A 22,135-nucleotide genomic window follows, 5' to 3' on the forward strand; every position below is an offset into this window, starting at 1 on the left:
GACGCTCCATCTATGGTCTTTCATAATGACAAAGTCGTCCTCCAGCCTGATCCTACCTTCCTGCCTAAGGTAGTATCTTACTCCACATAAGCCAATACCCTCGTTCTTCCAGAATCTGTCCACTCCTATAGAGACTGGTCTACATTCCCTGGATGTTAGAAGGACTCTTGCCTTTTATAAATCAAATCTTGCCTCTCAAACAGACTCAAAGACTGTTCATTCTCTGTGGTGACCCACAAGGGAAACTCAGTATCTCCTCAGAGGCTTTCTAGGTGGATTGCCCATAGCATATGTTTGGCCTATGACCTCTCTGGTCTTTGGCTTTCTGGACCTATCAAAGCTCATTTGACTAGAGCTACATCCACCTCCACCGCACTCTATGCTGGAGTGTCCCTGACTGACCTCTGTAAAGCAACATGGTCGAATCCATCAACCTTCATTAGATGCTACTGCCTCGATGTCAAATCGAGGACTGCACCTTCGGCAGATCCCTCCTCTCTTCTTTGCTGCACTGAGCGACACCACCTTCCTCCTTGAGGTAAGCTTGCCAGTCACCCATATGTGTGATGCACAGAGACCACGAAGAATAAAGACAGGTTTCCTTACCTCTAACTGTCGTTCTTCAAGTGGTCATCTGTGCATTCACACATACTAACCCACCATCCCCTCTGGTGTCTCTTGACACCTGGTTTATTCCGCATCAATGACATGATGATGGTCTCAGTTTGAACTGAGGTCTCAGCCGGAGCCCTGCCCTCACACTAGCTGCACTGGGGGCCAGGGTCCCGCCGAATACTAATTAATCAGCTTTGGAATCTTCCTGAAAAACCACTCCATGCATACGCAAAGAACCCATATGTGTGAATGCACAGATGACCACTTGAAGAACAACTGTTACAGGTAAGGAAACCTGTCTTTACTTAGCACAGAGACCATTAGAGCTGGTCATCTATAACTTGAAGTTCCACCTTGATCAGGTAATTTATTAGTCCATGGCAGCTGGCCCATTTCTATCTCTTCTACCCACAAATCATCCTTCCTCAGTCCCAAGTAGAACAAGATCCACAACTTTCTACATGTATCAGGCCTATTCCTAATCAAAACAAGCCTGTAGTTGCCACAACATCCTGAGTCACTCCAGGCAATGGAACCACAATATAATTATTGAAAATCCCCCAAGACCATCAGAGGTCAGCTCCATCAGCTTACAAAGAAGGTTTGTTTAAGGTGGATAGTACATTAATAAAACTTAAGTTCTGACTAAGGTTCCCAGCCAATGGTATAGGCACTCCATTCTGTCAATCAGGAGTAAGATACCTGACTAGAAAGATCGGATTTTTTCAGACCAAACCTACCAACTCCCCTGCCCTTTTAAATTGTGGTTGCTGCTGTGCCTCGTGTGCTGCTGTGCACATATCTGAGAGGGATTAATGCACACTGGTCACATAAGTCAGATGTTCTTTCTGGGTAAGATGATTGATGGTGAAAGCCTTCCCATTAACTGGCTTTGTATTAATTAACACCACCTTAAAGCTTGAGGAAACTGTATTCAAGCCACCATATCAAGGTTTGAGGGTAAGCTAGAAGGAAAACAGATTTCTTCTTTCTTTCTTTGTCTTTCTTCAATTTTCCACTACCACACTCCTCTGTTACTCTTATAGTGTGTCCTCCCTGCCTTCTGAACCTTTCTTTTTCCTTTCTCCAGCCCCAGCTGTACATAGGCCTCCCCAGTCTTGCTTAAGCATAAATCAGTTGCGTTTCAACTGAAGGGTAATGCAGCTTTTATAATAGTGTAACTCAAGCATGTTAAGGATAATCCCCTTTTTGTACTACAATAGAGGGCAGAAACATAGGTTACATTTTACCCACTTCCCAAATAAACACAGACTGAATCTCCAATACAGCTCTAAATCCCACCTCTCAAACAGGATTCCTCTACCTTGTGCTTGCTCTCTTGTAGCAATGCTTCCAAAAGCATTGCTTTCTGTGCTACCACACTTTTTATCACTTTGGAAAGCAGAATTAAGGTGAGGCAGTATGTGGGTCAGACTTATTATATTCTACACTTTTTATCACTTTGGAAGACAGAATTAAGATACGGCAGTATGTGGGTCAGACTTAATCTGCTTTGGGAATCTGTTGCTAAAAATGTATAACATTTGCTAGTAACTGACTTTATTTAAGATATGTTATTTAAGATACGTTAATATAAATCCATTGGACAAATATAGAGTTGTATGCTCTCTTGCTAGAATGTTGACTAGGGACCTAGAATTCTCACAAAGAAATGAAAATTTCCACTACAGTGAACTAGGAAACCCCTTCACTTTATGAATGTTTTTGTAGTATCTTATAAAATTAGAAAAAATATTCCTCAACTACTCAGATGTACTCTGGTTGCTGGTTCCTAGAAGTTAGCAGACAGACTTGCAGCTACTTCATTTGGCAACACAGCCTTGTATGTTACACAGGGATCTTTCTGGCTCCTTACACATTAAAATCATTTACTGCAAAGGAATGGACTCCCAACCATTTAATTGTGTAAAGGAATTAGGAAAGCAAAAATTGACTTTTGAGACATGATGGTCAGTTAGGTTGCATGTATATAATGAATATATGAGTGTCATACTGTAGGGAATTTGTCTCCTTTTTAACTATGTTCTTTAACTGAGCCCATGTTTTATATTTTTCCTGGGGGGAGGGTTACTTCTGGATGCCCAGAGTTAAGAGGTTATTGAAAGTTAACAGTTTTGCAATTTCTCACTTGTCAAGAAATTTCTGATTTCAGTTTGCTATATGGCGTAACTGCCCATGCTGTCACTGCTAAGGCAGAAATTTGAAAGCAACACTGAAGAATCACAGGGACTCTGCATTCATGCTTGAGGGTGATTTAGTGGGTCCTTTCTATGGATCAATGGGAAAAAATGTTCTTCATTGTGGTCTCTGTGCATCAAACATATGGGACCTGCGCCTGCATGATGCCTGTATTTGGGAAGATTCTCTCAGCATTAAGCGTTTTGGCAGGAACCCCATCTCCCCCTCCCTTTGGTATAAATGGGTGGAGTTCCTGCCCCTTTGTCAGTCTACTTCTGACTGCTGTTCGCTGTACATCAGGTTTCTCTTACTGTTCTAATTCCTAACAAAATATCTTCCCATTTACTCTTAAAACACCTCTCACTTCTACTTAAACTTCTTCATTATCTGCCCTTTGCCTAATCCTTACCCCCTCCCTTTCTCCTTTCCCTCACATTTCCACACACACATATAAAATAAAATAAAAGCCTCTGTCATCCATAACTTACTTCTCTTTGTTCTTCTTTCTCTATTTTTCCTCCTCAATGGTGCAGCGTTCTGCTTTTAGAAAGTGTGCTCAGTGTGGAGCAAAAATGCTGTCTAGAAACAGTAATTCATTCTGTTTATTATGTCTTGGTGAGAGCTATCAAGTAGGTATTTGTGGCACTTCCAAGCCTTTAATGAACCAGGCATGAAAAAACTGGGAGAGTCGTCTTTAAAAAGAGCTCTGGGACAGAGCCTTGGGCAGCAATAAAGGGCATTTCTTCTGAGAAAACAGCTGGCCCTTCTGCCTCTCAGGGAAGCGCTTCTGTATGTGCACCCTTGACCACTGAGGCAGCTTCTAAAACTTCTGAAACTGTGGCAAAACCTCCCAGTCAGTCTCAATCGCCTAAAAAAACTCAAGGAGAAGAGAAAGCATATTGAGACAAAAAAGGCTCGAAAGGAGAAGCTGGAGAAAAAACAAAAGCAGCATTCTCACTCTAATCAGCACACCTCTCAGTTTTCTGGGCAGATGGAACCCATGGAACAGGTTGCCCCATCAATACTGATGGAAAACCCAGTGCACCCACCTTCAGTCTACTCCAAGACCCATCTCTGCACCCTTGTTTGAGTCCTAGAACACCACTGCACAGTGACATCCATCAGATGGAACCTCCTCTTCCAACCTTGACTTTGGAGGGTGAAATTCTAGATTCTCCACTCAGAGGCACCATCTGAATCATCACTTCGAGTTTTATTGGACTGGACTATGGGATCATGAACACAATGACCCCCAACTCTGTGTCCTTACAGTCTATCAAATACAACCATCATTCCAGCCTCATCAACAACATCTGCAGCGGGATGCTCCATCCACTTCTACTCAAGCTGCTCCAACTGATCCTCAAGCCTCACAACAGACGAGCTCATCCTTCTTCCTCTAACATGCCATATGATTCAGATTGGGATTTGACTGTTGATACCAAAGGCACTGCTTCAACATCTCCAAATAATATGGTCCCGGGTCACAGGGTGAGAGTCTGGGACATTTTTTGAAGCAGATAATTCATATGGCCACATTGTTGGGGATAGATGTTCAGCAAAACAATGAGCCTGAATGGGATTTGGTCTACGACATCATCCATACAGAGGATGCAGTCTCAGAGGTTCTTCTGTTTATACCAATTCTATGCCATGCAATGATGGAACCATGGGAATTGCCACATCAACCCCACCCAACCTCACAAAGACTTGAGAGCGTGTACAGAGTGAGGGAGCAAGACATCCCCTTACTTTTGCATCATCCACAACCAAATTCTAGTGTTCTCAACGCTACACAGGGTCAACTAAGTAGAGAGCACTCTGCATTGACTGACTGGGAAGGTCGTTGAATTGACATGGTGTCTCACTGAATTTACTCCACCATGGGACTCTGATTGCATATTTCCAATTATGAGGCAATGATGGGACATTATCAGCTTTTCCAATGGCAGAAGATGGAATCCCTCACTTCCTTTCTACCTGACCAACTGAGAGAACTGGCTAGAATCTTCCTTGCTGAGGCCATACAACTGTCAAAATAGCTATTAGCAACAAGAAGACACCATGTTGATTGCAATTCACAAGTGCTTGTTGGTGGGGTTGCTCTCTGCCACCACGCATGCCTGTGGGCTGTGAATCTTCCCCAGGAGACTTGGGCTCATATTGAGAATAAGCCCTTTGATGGAACTGACCTCTTTACTCAAAGACCAATGAGAGACTAGATTCCATTCATAAGACAAGGCTCACAGCTCAACACATGGCTTGGGGACCTACGCAGCAGCGAACTCGTAAGTGGCCATGGGGCCAACAGTTCCAAAGTCGTCTTTTTCCACCTACACAACAGGGCTGCTTTGCTGCACATCAACAATATGGCCAAAGATCGAACCAGCCCCACTGTTCTGAAGCCAATAGGTATCAGCCCCACAAAAGAGGCTTGATACTGAAAACTGTTGACACGGATAGCCAGTGTGCACTAGTGCTCTTTTGTCGTCTCCACCATTCTCTTTTGGGAATCGATTACAACACCATCTCCCCATCTGGGAATTCATTGCATCTGATCGGTCTGTCCTGTCCATTATCAACCAGGGATACCAGATTTAGTTTGAAACCCTGCCTCCTCTCAGAACAGTTCGAAGAATGGCAGCTCTGGTACTCCTTTAAGAGAACAAAACACTGTTATGGAAAGGAGCAATCCAGAGAGTTGACTGATCAGAGAGACAGCAAGCATGGTTTCTATTCAAAATACTTCACTGTACCAAAAAAGGATGGAGGTCATTGTCCCATCCTAGACCTGTGTGGGGTGAACAGATTCATAAAAGCATAGAAGATTGGAATGACTGAATTACAAAATATTCTGCCACTATTGCAAAAAGAGGACTGATTTGCATCACTGGATTTACAAGATGCTTATTTTGATATAAGCAGTCACCCTGCTTACAGATATTTCCTCCAATTCAGATTCGTCACGAGCTGGACTCCACTAATGAATCAGAGGTTTCTGGGGAGACGCCAATGCTGCCGTCTGGTCCAGAATTATTGGATGAATTTCAGTTATTGCGGCCCGATGAGGTAGACAAGGTGCTTGGACGAGTACGTCCCACCACTTGCCTATTGGACCCTTGCCCGTCTTGGTTAATAAATAATTCCAAGCACGGGATTGGGACCTGGATCTTGGAAGTGGTTAACGCTTCTCTGAGGGAGGGTCGGGTGCCTGCCCCTTTAAAGGAGGCGGTAGTCCGACCGGTCCTGAAGAAAGCATCACTGGATCCAGAGATGGCCACTAACTATAGACCAGTGGCCAACATCCCGTTTCTGGGCAAGGTGCTAGAGCGGGTGGTGGCAGGACAACTCCAAGCACTCTTGGATGAAACTGATTATCTGGACCCATTTCAGTCCGGCTTCAGACCCGGGTACGGTACTGAATCTGCCTTGGTCGCCCTGTACAATGACCTGTGCAGGGAGAAGGACAGGGGGAGTGCGTCCCTGTTGGTTCTCCTGGACCTCTCAGCGGCTTTCAATACCATCGACCATGGTATCCTTCTGGATAGGCTAGCGGGATTGGGGGTCGGAGGCACTGCTTTGCAGTGGTTCTGCTCCTATCTCAACGGCTGATTCCAGAAGGTAGTGCTGGGGGACTATGGTTCTGCGCCATGGCAGCTATGCCATGGAGTACCGCAGGGCTCCATTTTGTCCCCTTTGCTGTTTAACATCTATATGAAACCGCTGGGAGAGGTCATCAGGAGGTGTGGGCTGCGGAATCATCAGTACGCTGATGATACCCAGCTCTACCTCTCATTTTCCACTAATCCAGGTGAGGCAGTGGCTGTGCTGAACCAGTGCTCGGCCGAGGTAATGGGCTGGATGAGAGCCAATAAACTGAAGCTCAATCCAGACAAGACGGAGGTCCTGTTGGTTGGCGGATCGGGTTTCGGAGAGGGTGGATTTGACCTGGTCCTGAATGGGGTTGCACTCCCTCTTAGGGACAAGGTCCGCAGCTTAGGAGTACTCCTCGACCCGGAGCTTTCTTTGGAAGCTCAGGTGACAGCGGTGGCGAGGAGCGCCTTCCTTCAGCTTCGGCTGATTAATCAGCTGTGCCCCTACCTGGAGTATGACTGCCTGGCGACAGTGACACACGCGCTGGTGACTTCCCGCCTTGACTTCTGTAATGTGCTTTACGTGGGGCTTCCCTTGAAGATGGTCTGGATACTTCAATTGGTTCAAAATAGAGCTGCCAGGGGACGGGGCGTTATGTTCACATGACTCCAGTCCTCCGACAGCTTCACTGGCTTCCCATTGAAGTCCGGGCCCAATTCAAGGTGTTGGTTATGACCTATAAAGCCCTAAACAGCTTGGGACCTGGTTACCTGAAGGAGCGCTTACATCCATATATGCCTGACCGCCCCTTGAGATCTGCGGGAGATGCCCTTCTCCAGGAACCCTCTGTGAAAGAAATTAGGAGGGTAGGTACTCGGAAGGGGGCTTTCTCTGTGGTGGCACCCAATCTATGGAATGTGCTCCCCAGAGAGGTCCGCCTGGCGCCATCGTTATTTGTTTTTCGGCACCAGGTGAAGACCTTTTTATTTAAACGTCATTTTAATTGTTAACAATATTTACTTATTTATCTGGCCAGGGCGACTTCTTTTCTTTACTTCTTTTCTTTTATAATGTTTCTTTTATAACTTCTTTTATATCTTTTATATTTTTTATTTATTTTATATTATTAATTTTAATTTTATATTGTTATTTTTGTATTGTGTTGTATTGTGTTGTAAGCCGCCCCGAGGCTTCGGCAAGGGGCAGCATAGAAATGTTATAATAATAATAATAATAATAATAATAATAATAATAATAATAATAATAATAATAATAATAATTCCAAGTCAGTATGGAGGTATTTGAATTCAAGGTACTCCCATTTGGGCTTACAACAGCACCAAGAATATTTACAAAATACATGGCACCTGTTTGTGAGCAAGTAAGGCTCCAGGGAGTACAAGTACAATGGGGAAGTGGCCACAACTGAGGAGCAGGTACTCCGGATCCAAAAGAATCTGGACAGACTATGGAAGTGGGCAGGGGACAACAGGATGATGTTCAATGCAGATAAGTGCAATGTCTTGCACTTGAGACATAGGAATGGGTGTCATAAGTACAGGTTAGGTGATAAGTGGAACTCAGGGTGCTGGTTGACTGCAGGCAAAACATGAGTCAGCAGTGTTACTGGTGGTCAAGAGGGCAAACGCCACCCTTAGATGCATAGTCAGAAGTGTGGCTTCTAGATCAAGAGAGGTATTACTGCCACAGTATACGACTGGTGTGCCCTCAGCTGGAATATTGTGTTTAGTTCTGGGTCCCTCTTACAAGTGGGGTATAGCAAGGTTGGAATCAGTGCAATGAAAGGCCACAAGGATGGGGGCTGGTTTGCCGGGTAAGCCATATGAGACAAGACTGAGGGTAGTGGGGCTTTTCAGCCTTGAGAAGAGTTCACTAGTCACTCAGAGGAGACCTGTTAGTGGCATACAGGTATGTGAAGGGATGTCACGCAGAGGTGGATTGTGATCTCTTTTCCCCTGTGGTGGAAGGCAGGAGGCATTCCAACAGAACAATGCTCAGGGAACTAAGATCCAAGGTGGATGCCAGGAAGTATTTCCTGACAGTTAGGACCCCTAGGGCATGGAATGGACTTCCACAGAAGGTGGTTGAAGTCCCATCGGTGAGGGTGTTTAAGGATAGGTTGGACATGCACATGGTAGGCTTGTCATGAGTGGAGCTGGCTGGAGGTGGGGATTGGACTAGATGACCCAGGGGACCCCTTCTGACTCGCTCTGTTTCTATGTTTCTATGTACTCTGTTCAACCAGTTGGGACTGTGCATAAATGACAATACATCATCATTTGTCCCTTCGCAGATAATAGCCTACATAGGAGCTCACTTTGGAGTCCTTGCATGCAAAAGCATACCTCCTACTGGATTGCAAGCAGAACCTGAAGAATTCAAGCCTGAAACTGCAATCCACAGCAACAGCTTTGATCTGAGCAATCCAACAGACTCTGGAATATATAGCATCCACCATATCAGTTGTTCAACATGTGAAGCTACAGATGAGGCCACTGCAATTGTAGATCACTGTTCCAAATATGACCCTCCAAACCAAGTCAAGATCCCTCGCTATGTACTGAAAATGCTCCACTGGTGGTCAACCGATACCAGTCATAAAAAGTTAAATTGATAAAAATGTGTACTGGCCCTTTGTAGTTATTTGTAGTAACTTCAAATAACAGGTAGGGATTCTGGGCATAGAAAACTGCAGCTTATCAGGGAGAAGTATTCTAGGCCTCTGTGGTCAAGGAATATTTAACATGGAGAGGCATCCAAGCATGTTTCTACTTTTGAATCATATGAAATAATAAAAGATCCCAATGTTTACTTTCTAGAGGTATGTTGTCTAAGCATGCTGGCTGTATTGTTCTACCACAGCTCCTGATTTTTCTAATACTTTTGTATAAGATAGACTGATATTTAATATACTTTGCTTTAATTGTGATATGCCATATAAATGTAACCTTGCAAGCTTTGGCCATTAGATATACGGGGCTTTGTTGTGGACAGTACATAAGTATCAACAAACAATGGAATATTTGCTGCTGACTCTGAATGTTCCTCCTTATTTGCAGCTGGGATGGCTAGATGCTGTAATATCAGCTACTAGGACTAATACAGCTGCTTTAGCATTAAATACACAAACCCATTATGGAATACTGCTTTGGAATCAATTATACATAAAAATGATTGTAAACTAGGCAAACTCAACCAATATGTAGCTTAATCTGTACATTAATATAATTGAAAATGGATCAGTATTACTTTTAATTAACTTCACTTAAATGACAGGAGGAACTTACTTTTGCTAAGCAAGCTGAAATATCTAGTGCTGATAAGAAGCCGATTGGCTGTGTGGCATGATTCTGTTTTTTATTTTAAAATGGCACTCTTTTTAGAATAGATTTGATGTTGAAGAACGGATGAATGAACACAAGGGGAAAATGTCTCAGTGTTAGGTTTGATGCAGCATTGGTTTAGATGTTGAGAGAAATCCCATTTCAAATTATTCTGATTACATAGTATTTTTATCCCACCTTTTTCTTTTTGTTAGGAACCCAAGGTTGCTTGCACGGTTCCATTTTATCCCTACAGCAACAATTCTGTGAGGTAAGTTAGGCTGAAAATGAGTGGCCCAAAGGCACTGAGTGAGTATTATGGCTGAGGGGGACTAGAACACAGCTTTCCCAGGCCCCCAGCCCAACACACTGCTCCCCACACCACACTGGCTCTCAAATAACTGCTAAGCAGTAAAGTCAAGCGTGGGTGGCATTGAGCAAGTTCTTCAGCCTTAGGGCTGAAATTTCTGGTGTTAGGGTTGTGCACAAGGGCTGGAAACCCAGATCTTTCATTTGGAGCCCTGAACCCCTGGGATACCACCAGCCCCAGCATCCTTCTGTTCACAGGAACTTGCTAAAATAAAAGTACGGAACCCAGATTATCTGTGTTGTATTGGATACCAGATTAGCCTAAACCTGCATCACCTCCTGTTTGTTCCTGCCCAGGTCTGACTGCCTGGGGGATTTTTTCCTGAAATGAATTACCATCTTCATTCTTTTTTACAAAGAGTGGAGTCCCTTAGGACACAGTATCTTTTAAGCACACACAAATTGACATATACACATTTGTACCTACTTTCCTTTTTTGAGCATAAAAAATGCAGTCCTGAACATAACTCCTCATGGGGCTTGCAAAGAGAACCAAAGCAGGAAGGATGGGAAAGAACTTGCATTTTTATTTTGGTAGTTTACAGCTGGAGGCTTTGCAGACCTTTCTTCTCTTGCTTAGCTTGAACAGGCTTTAACACCACTTTGCTACACTGCCCTCAGTCCTCCTTTGTCAAAGCCTTTTCACTCCTCTGTGCATCTGAGGAAGGTTGCTACACCTTCCAGATGCACTGCAGGGCAACACGGCCTCGGCCTCTAACCAGTTGCTGCCACCAAAAGGAAAACAGCTGCACGTGGCATTTGAAGAGAAGCCATGTCCTCTGACTGTCCTACCATCTCTGTTCAAAGTAAAACTCCCATCTAGGAAAGTTGCCTGAAATGGTGCAGAGATGGAAAAAACCATTCAAAGAAAGTTTTTAAAAAGAGAAGATTCAGAAAGTGCTGCTGTTGAATGTGTGAGCCCCTGTCCAACCTTCGTTTCTTCTTCGTGGTCTTTGTGCATCATACATATGAACTGTGCACCTGCATGGGGCCTGTTGTTGGATAGAGAAAGATTCCTTAGCTAGGCATTTTTTATGGGAGCCCCTACCCCTTCCCCAAATGCTATATAAAGGTGGGGCTCCCAACATTTTCTCCAGTTTGTTTTCGATCACTGCCTTGAATGCCTCAAATTCATTCAACTCCTTATGACTTGGTTCCAAGGGGAGCTAGGGGTTCAGTATATAAGGGGCTCAATATCTTTACCTTCTCACTTCAGAAATACTTCTGTTCCTGTTCTAACCCCTTTCTTATTTTTTTTAAATAAACCCATATACTTTACCTCAGAACTTTCCTATTGTTATCTACCTCTAACTATCATTCTATACACCCCTTTGCCCCCCCCCCCCAAAGGTCCAGGATCCCCTGCAAAGAATTAGGTAGATTCTCTGAGCAGGTCCTCCAGATGGCGATGTCTCTTGGGCTGGAGACCCAACAGCTAACTGAACCACCAATCGATCTAATTTATAATGTCATTCAGGCAGAGGACTCTGTCCCAGTGGCTGTCCTGTTCATGGAAACACTTCTCAATGCAATGGAGGAGTCTTGGAAGACATCAGTTCAATGATGGCCCATGTCCAAATGCTTAGAGAGTCTATACCAGGTTCAGAAGGGGGATATCTCCTTCCTCCTACATCACCCCCATCCAAACTCAGTGATTGTAGAGTCAGCTCAAGGACATTCTCACTGTGAACACTCAATGCCTGTGGACATAGAAACAGAGTGAGTCAGAAGGGTCTCCTGGGCCATCTAGTCTGAACCCCCACTCAGGCTGGCGTCACTCATGACATGCCTACCATGTGCATGTTCAGCCTAGAGAGGAACATTAATTAGACTCCATGGCAAAAGGAATATACCCAGCTTGTGCTTGGGCTGCACATTGCAAACTATGAGCAAATGAGGACTTTACCACAACATCTCCCAGAACAACAATGGGAATTTGCTAGAGTCTTCCAATTGGAAGCCCTGAGACACTCCAAGCAGTGCAACACATTTGGACAGCAATTCAACAGTGTTCATCAGCATCTGGTCTAACTGGTGTTGGAATCTGGAGTGTAACAGGTTAACAAGGGTGTTTTTCAGCAGTTCCCAAGCATTCCTGGGAATGCCCTACCTTGAGATGCCTGCCAGGCATGCACATGTGTTTTCTGTGGCACTTTCCCTCATGGCCAGCCTCTGCTTCTCAAAAATATGTGGTCAGCTTGCCTTTGCGGCTCCAAAAACTACTGCTCACTTGTATTCGCATCACACATTTAGAGCATTTTTATTCTTCTTTCAGCAGTCATTACTTCCCAAAGAATCTTGGAGACCACAGTTTGTCAAGGGTACTGAGTGTCATTAGTGGACACCTGATACACCATTCTGTGAATTGTAGTTCTGCAAGGTAAATAGGTGTTTTCTAGCACCTCTTAGCCCCAGAAATACTTGGGAGAAATAATGGCTGAAGTGGAACTGGAGCCTATCCATTGGAATCAATGCGAAGAATTAGCCATGACTTCTGATAGCCTTACTTCAGTTAGGCTACTTTATGCAAGATTAAGCATGGGTCCAATGAGAGTGCAAGATTATTGAACATTCTAAGAAAACTGGACCCCCTAAACAATGGATTCAGGACTTGTGGAGGATCTCTCACACACATTAGAAAATGATTGCAGAGGCCACAGAAAATTAAAAGTACCCAGACAGTGATTGTCAACCCAGACTACTGTTCTTGGATGAACATAGTGACATACTTTTCTATAAGTATGGATAGCTAGTGCCTGAGTTTCCCTTTTTCCTCTTCCCTCACTGTCCATTTCCCCTTGTATGCCATATTTTTAGATATTAAGCCTGTGGGAAGGAACAGCATTATTAATTAGACATACCACACTCCAGCAAAATTTTGGCTGGAGAGGGGGGCATGACTCTAATTGTTTAAATTGTTGTTGTTTAGTCACAAAGTCATGCCTGATTCTCCACGACGCCATGGACCACAGCATGCCAGGCTCTCCTGTCCTCCACTATCCCCCAAAGTACACCCAACTCCATGCCCTGTGAGGGCCAGGCTGTGGACAGCAGCAGGGAGGGGCAGAATGCGGGGTCCAGGGTGTGGGCTTGAGCAGACTCCAGAACCTTGCTATGGGCCAGAGGCTAGAGGCAAGTTAGACCATGCACACAGTATTTGAGCGTCAGCTTCAGTATCTGACTTTTAAAATCAGGGTTGATTTCCTTTAACATTGTCTGATTTGATTTCTTTGCTGTCCAAGGGACTCTCAGGAGACTTCTCCAACACGACAATTCAAAAGTGTCAATTCTTCAACACTCAGCCTTCCTTATGGTCCAGCTCTCTGGGAAAACCATAGCTTTGGCTATATGAACTTTTGTCAGCAATTCCCATTCCTTAAATCTATTTGTCACCTCCACTGTATATTCAGTATGATTTAGGTCATGCTTGATGTGCCACTTCATTTTTCTTCCTATTTAGTGCAGCTAGGTTGAACGTCCTTCAGCTGTCAGTCAGCATGCCAGCAACCTATCCTGCCACTGGTTTAAAGGATCATTCCCTTTTCCCCAACTGTTTCCAGTGAGACTGCATTTGTTCCCATTGCCTTGCTTTATAAAACTGCCAAATAGCACAACTACAGCTGGGAAATGTGTTTTGCTTTGTTTTGCTGTTAATACAGTTTAAAGTCCCATAAATGTAGATCAGTGCTGATGAAGCAAAAGCTAGGGAGAATACTGCTGAGTGGCGCACACCAGATAAAATATATTCTTCAAAGAAAGTATTAGGAGAAATGTGTGGTCTTTATCCTCTTCCAGTCATTATTCTGGGCTGAAACAGTATCCCTTTGTTTTGGAAAGTCCTACCACAGCTATGAAAAACTTCCAGGATAAGGCCTCAGATCTGACGCTTGGCCCATATTATAAATGCATTGTTAATCAGGGTCTGACCAAGATTGTAAAAGCATGCCAAAAAAGGAAAAAAGATTTGCCTCTTCTTAATTCTGACACTGAATGCCAGATCTATTAAAGGAGCTAATTCATTCTCCTTGGAAATCTGAAGAACAGAAAAAAGCCACAATTCACAATGCACAATGCCTGGACGTTTAGGATATAATGGTGCCCCTAAACAAAAGATTCCAGCTATACATTTCTGACTCAGAAGCTCTACTGTGATTTTTTATAAACGTGTTTAAGAGTGCACTTACGTTCTATTAAAATAAAGGCTATGTTTTTTTTTTAACCACAGATGCATCTGAGGTATGCCAATTCTTTTACTGAATTAGTATGTTAGTTAAGAGAACATCTAACTATTTCTTCTCTACTAGTGTCCAAAATTATGTAACTCAGTGCCAGATTGCAATACTCAACATGCTAGTGATTTTGTTTCCAGCTAGTGATTTCACTGTCACAGTATTCTTATACCCAACCATAGCCCGTGTAAATTCCAACCAGTGCTAAACGGTCATCTAACATTCTGTTTTCTTAATAAATGACATCTTATTTGAGAATTTCTGAATTTAATAATACTGAAAAGCTGTACCCAGAGCTTCAGGTGAGGTGAGTATGATAGGTTTGTTTCAAATTAGAAGAGAAAATTGCATATGTTGAAGTGGAATGGGGTTAGAGTTCCCGTTCCATCCCTTGGTAAGTCTTGTACAATTGTAACCATCCCACTCCTTTCCAATGAAGTTCCATTTTTCTAAAGGCTATTTTCCTTTTATTGTATGCACTTCAGCAACCCCACACTCCCCAGCTGCATCTCAGTAAACCAAAATAGTTTGTGTTGAAGAACAGTCAAAAAGTCTGAGTGAGCATGCCTCCTTTGCAACTGCTCCTTATTCACAACTGAGAGGGTTCCACCATGAAAAATTGCCACCCAATCTTGCTCTAGCCTATCAGTTATGAAACTGCAACACCTGCAGGGCCAAGATGTGTTTAAAAGGACCATTTTAAATGAGAATGGACAGAGGTTTGCAACATTGTACAAGAGCAGATATGAAGGGAACATTTCAAGCAAAGATGGGCATGGTAAAGGACCAAAATGGCAGGGACCTAACAGAAGCAGAGGAGATTAAGAAGAGGTGGCAAGATTACACAGAAGAACTATACAAGAAAGAGCTTAACGTCCCTGATAAGCATGATGGGGTGGTCACTGACCCCGAGCCAGACATCCTGGAAAGTGAAGTCAAATGGGCCTTAGGAAGCCTGAGCAACAACAAAGCCAGTGGAGGTGACAGTATTCCAGCTGAGCTATTCAAAATCCTAAAAGACGATGCAGTAAAAGTGCTACACTCAATATGCCAGCAAGTTTGGAAAACTCAACAGGGGCCACAGGATTGGAAAAGGTCAGTTTACATTCCCATCCCAAAGAAGGACAATGTCAAAGAATGTTCAAACTACCGCACCATTGCACTCACTTCACACGCTAGCAAAGTTATGCTCAAAATCCTACAAGCTAGGTTCCAGCACTATGTAGACGGTGAACTACCAGAAGTACAGGCAGGATTTCGAAGAGGGAGAAGAACTAGACATCAAATTGCCAACATACGCTGGATAATGGAGAAAGCTAGGGAGTTCCAGAAAAAAAATCTACTTCTGCTTCATTGAAAAAATCTACTTCTGCTTCATTGAAAAAAATCTACTTCTGCCTTTGATTGTGTGGATTACAACAAATTGTGGCAAGTTCTTAAAGAGATGGGAGTACCAGACCATCTTATTTGTCTCTTGAGAAACCTATATGCAGATCAAGAAGCAACAGTGAGAACTGGAAACGGAACCACTGATTGGTTCAAAATTGAGAAAGCAGTTTGGCAAGGCTGTATACTGTCGCCCTGCCTATTTAACTTGTATGCAGAGCACATCATGAGAAAGGCAGGGCTAGATGAATCACCAGTTGTAGTTAAGATTGCTGGGCGAAATATCAACAACCTCAGATATGCAGATGATACCACTCTAATGGCAGAAAGTGAAGAGGAACTAAAGAGCCTCTTGATACAGGTGAAGGAGGAGAGCGCAAAAGTTGGCTTGAAATTCAACATTAAGAAAACTAAGATCATGGCATCCAGTCCTCTCACTTCCTGGCAAATAGATGGGGAAGAAATGGAGGTAGTGACAGATTTTATTTTTCTGGGCTCCAAGATCACCGCAGACGGGGACTGCAGCCAAGGTATTAAAAGACGCTTGCTCCTAGGGAGGAAAGCTATGGCAAATCTAGACAGCATAGTAAAAAGCAAAGACATCACCCTGCTGAGAAAAGTGCGTATAGTCAAGGCTATGGTTTTCCCAGTTGCAATGTATGGCTGTGAAAGCTGGACCATAAGGAAGGCTGAGTGCCAAAGGATTGAGGCCTTTGAATTGCGGTGCTGGAGGAAGTCCTGTGAGTCCCTTGGACCACAAGGCGATCAAACTGGTCAGTCCTAGAGAAGATCAACCCTGACTGCTCTTTAGAAGGCAATATCCTGAAGTTGAAACTCAAATACTTTGGCCACCTAATGAGGACTCCCTGGAGAAGAATCTAATGCTGGGAACAATAGATGGCAAAAGAAGAAGGGGGACGGCAGAAGATGAGGTGGTTAGATGGAGTCACTGAGGCAGTTGGTGTGAGTTTGAGTGGACTCCAGGGGTGGTGGAGGACAGGAAGTCCTGGTGGAATGTTGTCCATGGGGTCGTGAAGGGTTGGACACGACTTCGCGACTAACAACAGTTTATTTGTGGAATTGATGGGAATTGGATGACTGGAGCTATAATAAATTATCTGTTTAACCAGTAATCTGTGATAGTCATCATTATCTGAACAGAGCTATTCTTTAATAAAAGTATGAAAAAAATATTTAGTATTAGAACAGCAGCCTTAGTCTCTCACTGAAATTAATGATGTATGTAAGTAATCAGCTTTTCTTCACTCATGCCCTGGATCCCCCTTTTTTTTAATGACAAGTAATGGGAGAGAAAATGAATAGGAAGATTTATAGGAGTTCCTGGGGAATGGGTGGGCACCCCCATTGGGGTTGTTATGGGCAAGGGAAGATATGACATTGACGGTCTAACATGTCATTACAGAAGAAGGAGGGACAGATGGCTAGTATCTGCCCCCTCTTCTGGTTCCTCCTCCAACCGGAAGGTTCCCAGCAGTAATATCAACCAGCTCTCAGACTTGGTGCTGCTGCTGTTGAATGTCAGGTCGGTCCAAAATAAAGCATCTCTCATCCATGATTTAATCGTGAATGAGGCGGCCGACCTGGCATGCATTACAGAGATCTGGTAGGAGAAGGGGAGGGCGTGTCACTCACCCAGGTGAGCCCACCTGGTTATCTGGTACAGCACCAACCCTCCCTTGAGGGAAAGGGAGGGGTGTGGCCCTAATGTTGGTCCTGGGGGACTTCAATTTCCCATGTCGAGACTGTTCTGACCGGGGCGGCTCAGGACTGCATGGCCCCCATGACAGCTATGGGGCAGTCTTAACACATCACTGGCTGCACGCATGGGAGATGCCACACTCTAGGCCTGGTTTTCTCAATGGGACAAGAAGATGGTGATCTGGAAGTGAGGGATTTGACTCTAACCCGCTTTTCATGGTCAGAGCACTTCCTCATGAAGTTTGAACTCATGGCCAGTTTCTCCCTCTGTAAGGGTGTGGACCCTATTAAAATGGTCTGCCCCCAGAGTCTTATGGCTCCAGATGGATTTCTGAGGACTCTGGGGGATTTTCCAGTTGATAAAGTTGGTGCTTCTGTTGATACCCTGGTTGACTTGTGAAATGGTGAAATGAGCAGGGCAATCGACATGATCGCTTCTAAGCATCCTCTCCTGTCATGCAGAGCCTGCTCGGTGCCATGGTATATGCGTGAGCTGTGGGCAATGAAGCAGGCTTGGAAAAGACTAGAGTGTAGGTAGAGGAAATCCCAGGACGAATCTGACCGATCACAACTTAGAGCTCATTATTGAGTCTATGCTGTGGTGGTGAGGGCAGTGAAGAAGGAATTCTTCTCTGCTTCCATTGTATCTTCACAGTGCTGTCCAGCTGAGCTTTTTTGGGTAGTGCATGGCCTATTACATTCTGGCCCTAAACAGGATCTTATTGCACCATCCGTAGTTTGCTGTGGTGACTTTGCCTAGCACCTTAAGGATAAAATCAAGTGGGTGGTGGCGGGACAACTCCAGGCGCTCTTGGATGAAACCGATCATCTTGACCCATTTCAGTCTGGCTTTAGACCTGGCTATGGGACTGAAACTGCTTTGGTCACCCTGTATGGCCAACCTCTGCAGGGAGAGGTACAGGGGAGTGTGTCCCTGATGGGTTTCCTGGACCTCTCAGTGGCTTTCAACCATGGTATCCTTCTGAATAGGCTGGCTAGGTTGGGAGTGGGTGGCACTGCTTTGCAGTGGTTCCACTCCTACCTGTCTGGCTGATTCCAGAAGGTGGTGCTGGGGGATTATGGCTCTGCGCCATGGCAACTTTGCCATGGAGTTCCACAGGGTTCCATTTTATCCCCCATGTTTTTAACATCTACATGAAACCGCCGGGAGAGGTCATCTGGAGGTTTGGGCTACAGAGAGACAACAGTACACTGATGACACCCAGCTCTCTCTTTTACATCTAGTCCAGGTGAGGCAGTGGCTGTCTTCAACCAGTGCCTGGTCAAGGTAATGGGTTGAATGAGTGCCAATCAATTGAGGCTTCATTCAGACAAGACAGAGGTCCTGTTGGTAGGTGGTTCAGCCTTCCAGGTAAGTGATTTTGGCCCTATCCTGTACTGGGTTGCACTCCCTCCAAAAAAAGATAAGGTTCACACTTTGGGAGTGCTCTTTGACCCAGAGCTGTCTGGCGTCCCAGGTAGCAATGGAGGCGAGGAGTGCTTTCTTTCAGCTTCAGCTGATCTATCAACTGCATCTTTACCTGGATGAGCATTGCCTTGCAAAGGTGACCCATGCTCTGGTAACTTCTCGGTTGGATTACAGTAATATGCTCTACATGGGACTGCCCTTGATGACAGTTTGGATACTTCAGTTGGTCCAGAATAGAGCTGCCATTATGTTAACAGGAACTGACCGGTTTTCACATATAACACCAGTCCTCTACTGGTTACACTGGCTACCAATTGAAGACTGGGCCCAATTTAAGGTGCTGGTTATGACCTATAATGCCCTAAATGGCTTGGGTCCGGGATACCTAAAGGAATGCCTTTTTCCCTATATGCCCTCCTGCCCCCTGAGATCGGCAGCAGAAGCCCTCCTCCGGGAACCTTCTTTGAAAGAGGTTAGGAGACGGAGTACATGGAGGAGGGCCTTCTCTGCAGTGGCACCCTGACTGTGGAATACGTTCCCCAGAGAGGTTTGCCTGGCACCATGTTATATTCTTTTTGGTGTCAGGCAAAACCCTTATTTTCCCGCTATTTTAATGTTCAATTTATTTTAACTGGGGTTTTAGTATATGAATTGTTGGACTCAGTGGTGCTTTTTTATTCTACTCATTGTTTGTATGCCATCCCAAGACATCTGTAGTGGACGGGTTGGAAAAGCTTTTAATAAATAATAAATAAGGTATACTGAGAGCTGATGGTATAAAGACTTGGGAAGCTTGCCAATGTCAAAATATTTCTTCATCCCGTTTCAGTACATTTAGAAATTGTAGGAACATGTTTGAGAGCTTGAGCCCAGATCATGGTTTGGTAATTTGCTTTCTTTACATGATGTTCTTGTTTATCACTTGATGGGAGAAGCTTATATAATGGATTTATTGTTGAAAAAGCAGAACTCTTAGCTGGTCAGTGCTTTTCAGTGATGATGATGGATGATGAATCTTGTTCACAAACATCTGAATATTGCCAGAGCAGATAGTGAGACAATGTGTGATTAAATGTTCAGGCTGCCTTTCATAAGTTTTCTATGCTTTTTCCAGATGCCAATTTTTCCAACTGTAAAATATATTTTTTGGGGTGTGATGACCAGCATTGTACACAGTATTCAGGTGTGGTCACATGACAGATTGGTCTAAGGGCAGTATGATCTCGGCAGTTTTATTTTCAGGCATTTCCTAATTAAGCCTAGGATAGTTTGCATCTTTCACAGCAGCTGTGCTGTGAGTTGACATTTCTATCAAGCTGTCTACCATAACCCCAAGATCTCTGTCATGGTCAGTCACTGCTAGCTCCCCTGCCCCATGAGCATTACTTTATACCTGCTTACATTGAAAAGAAGGAAGGGAATGGAGAAGGAAATGGCAACCCACTCCAGTATCTTTGCCATGAAAACCCCATGGACAGTACCAAAAGGCAAAAAGATATGACGCTGGAAGATGAGCCCCTCAGGTCGGAAGGTGTCCAATATGCTACTGGGGAAGAGAGGAGGGCTAGTACTTGTAGTGCCAGGAAGAATGAAGCGAATGTGTCAAAGCCGAAAGGACACTCAGTTGCAGTTGTATCTGGTGGTGAAAGGAGATTCCGATGCTGTAAAGATCTATACTCCATAGGAACCTGGAATGTAAGATCCATGAATCAAGGCAAGCTGGATGTGGTCAAACAAGAGATGACAAGACTGAACATCGACATCTTAGGAATCAGTGAACTAAAATGGACAGGAATGGGTGAATTTAATTCAGATGACCATCAGGTATACTACTGCAGGCAAGAATCCCTCAGAAGAAATGGAGTAGCCTTCATAGTCAATAAGAGTAGGAAAAGCAGAACTGGGACACAATCTTCAAAATGACAGAATGATCTCAGTTCGAATCCATGCAAACCATTCAACATCACAGTAGTTGAAGTTATGCCCCAACCACTGGAGCTGAAGAGGCTGCAGTTAACTGGTTCTATGAAGGCCTACAACACCTTCTAGAATTAATACCAACAAATGATGTCTTCATCATCATGGGGGATTGGAATGCTAAAGTAGGAAGCCAAAAGATAACTGTAATAACAGGCAAGTTTGGCCTTGAAGTACGAAATGAAGCAGGGCACAGGCTGGTAGAATTTTGTCAAGAGAATATGATGGTCATAGCAAACACTCTTTTCCAACAACCCAAAAGATGACTCTACACATGGACATCACCAGACAGTCAACACAGAAATCAGATTGACTATGTGCTCTGCAGCCAAAGATGGAGAAGCTCGATACAGTCAGTAAAAACAAGACTGGGAGCTGACTGTGGCTCAGATCATGAGCTTCTTGTTGCAAAATTTAGGCTTAAATTGAAGAAAGCAGGGAAAAGCTCCTGGCCACTCAGGTATGAGCTAAATCATATTCCAGATGAATATACAGTAGAGGTGACAAATAGATTTAAGGAATTAGATCTGATAGACAGAGTGCCTGAAGAACTATGGACAGAGGTTCGCAACATTGTACAAGAGGTAGCAACTAAAACCATCCCAAAGAAAAAGACATGCAAGAAAGCAAAATGGCTGTCTGAGGAAGCCTTACAAATAGCTGAGGAAAGAAGGGAAGTGAAAGGCAAGGGAGAAAGAGGAAGATACTCCCAATTGAATGCAGAATTCCAGAGAATAGCTAGAAGAGATAAGAATGCCTTCTTAAATGAACAGTGCAAAGAAACAGAAGAAAACAATAGAATAGGGAGGACCAAAGATCTCTTCAAGAAAATTGGAGATATGGAGGGAACATTTCATGCAAAGATGGGCATGATAAAGGACAAAAATGGCAGGGATCTAACAGAGGCAGAAGAGATTTAGAAGAGGTGGCAAGACTACACAGAAGAACTATACAAGAAAGAGCTTAATGTCCCTGATAACCACAATGGGGTGGTCACCGACCTCGAGCCATACATGCTGGAATGTGAAGTCAAATGGGCCTTAGGAAGTCTGAGCAACAACAAAGCTAGTGGAGGTGACAGTATTCCAGCTGAGCTATTCAAAATCTTAAAAGATGATGCAGTAAAAATGCTACACTCAATATGCCAGCAAATTTGGAAAACTCAACAGTGGCCACAGGATTGGAAAAGATCAGTTTACATTCCCATCCCAAAGAAGGGCAATGCCAAAGAATGTTCAAATTACCACACCATTGCACTCATTTCACATGCTAGC

At 44.0% G+C, this 22,135-nt stretch overlaps 1 long non-coding RNA gene across 1 annotated transcript in view; it reads right to left on the bottom strand.

The window, feature by feature from the left end:
- Positions 1–9,942: 9,942 nt before the first annotated feature.
- LOC123034850 overlaps positions 9,943–22,135 on the bottom strand; it is a 17,089-nt gene continuing 4,896 nt past the window's right edge. Inside the window, exons 2-3 of the long non-coding RNA XR_006416851.1 lie at positions 10,768–10,771; positions 9,943–9,956 (exon numbers count right to left, since the gene is read on the bottom strand). This is a non-coding gene — a long non-coding RNA (uncharacterized LOC123034850). The remainder of the gene's footprint in view (positions 9,957–10,767; positions 10,772–22,135) is intronic.

The sequence above is a fragment of the Varanus komodoensis genome, unplaced genomic scaffold (genome assembly GCF_004798865.1).
Source record: "Varanus komodoensis strain SLA01 unplaced genomic scaffold, ASM479886v1 scaffold10, whole genome shotgun sequence".
Classification (NCBI taxonomy): domain Eukaryota; kingdom Metazoa; phylum Chordata; class Lepidosauria; order Squamata; family Varanidae; genus Varanus; species Varanus komodoensis.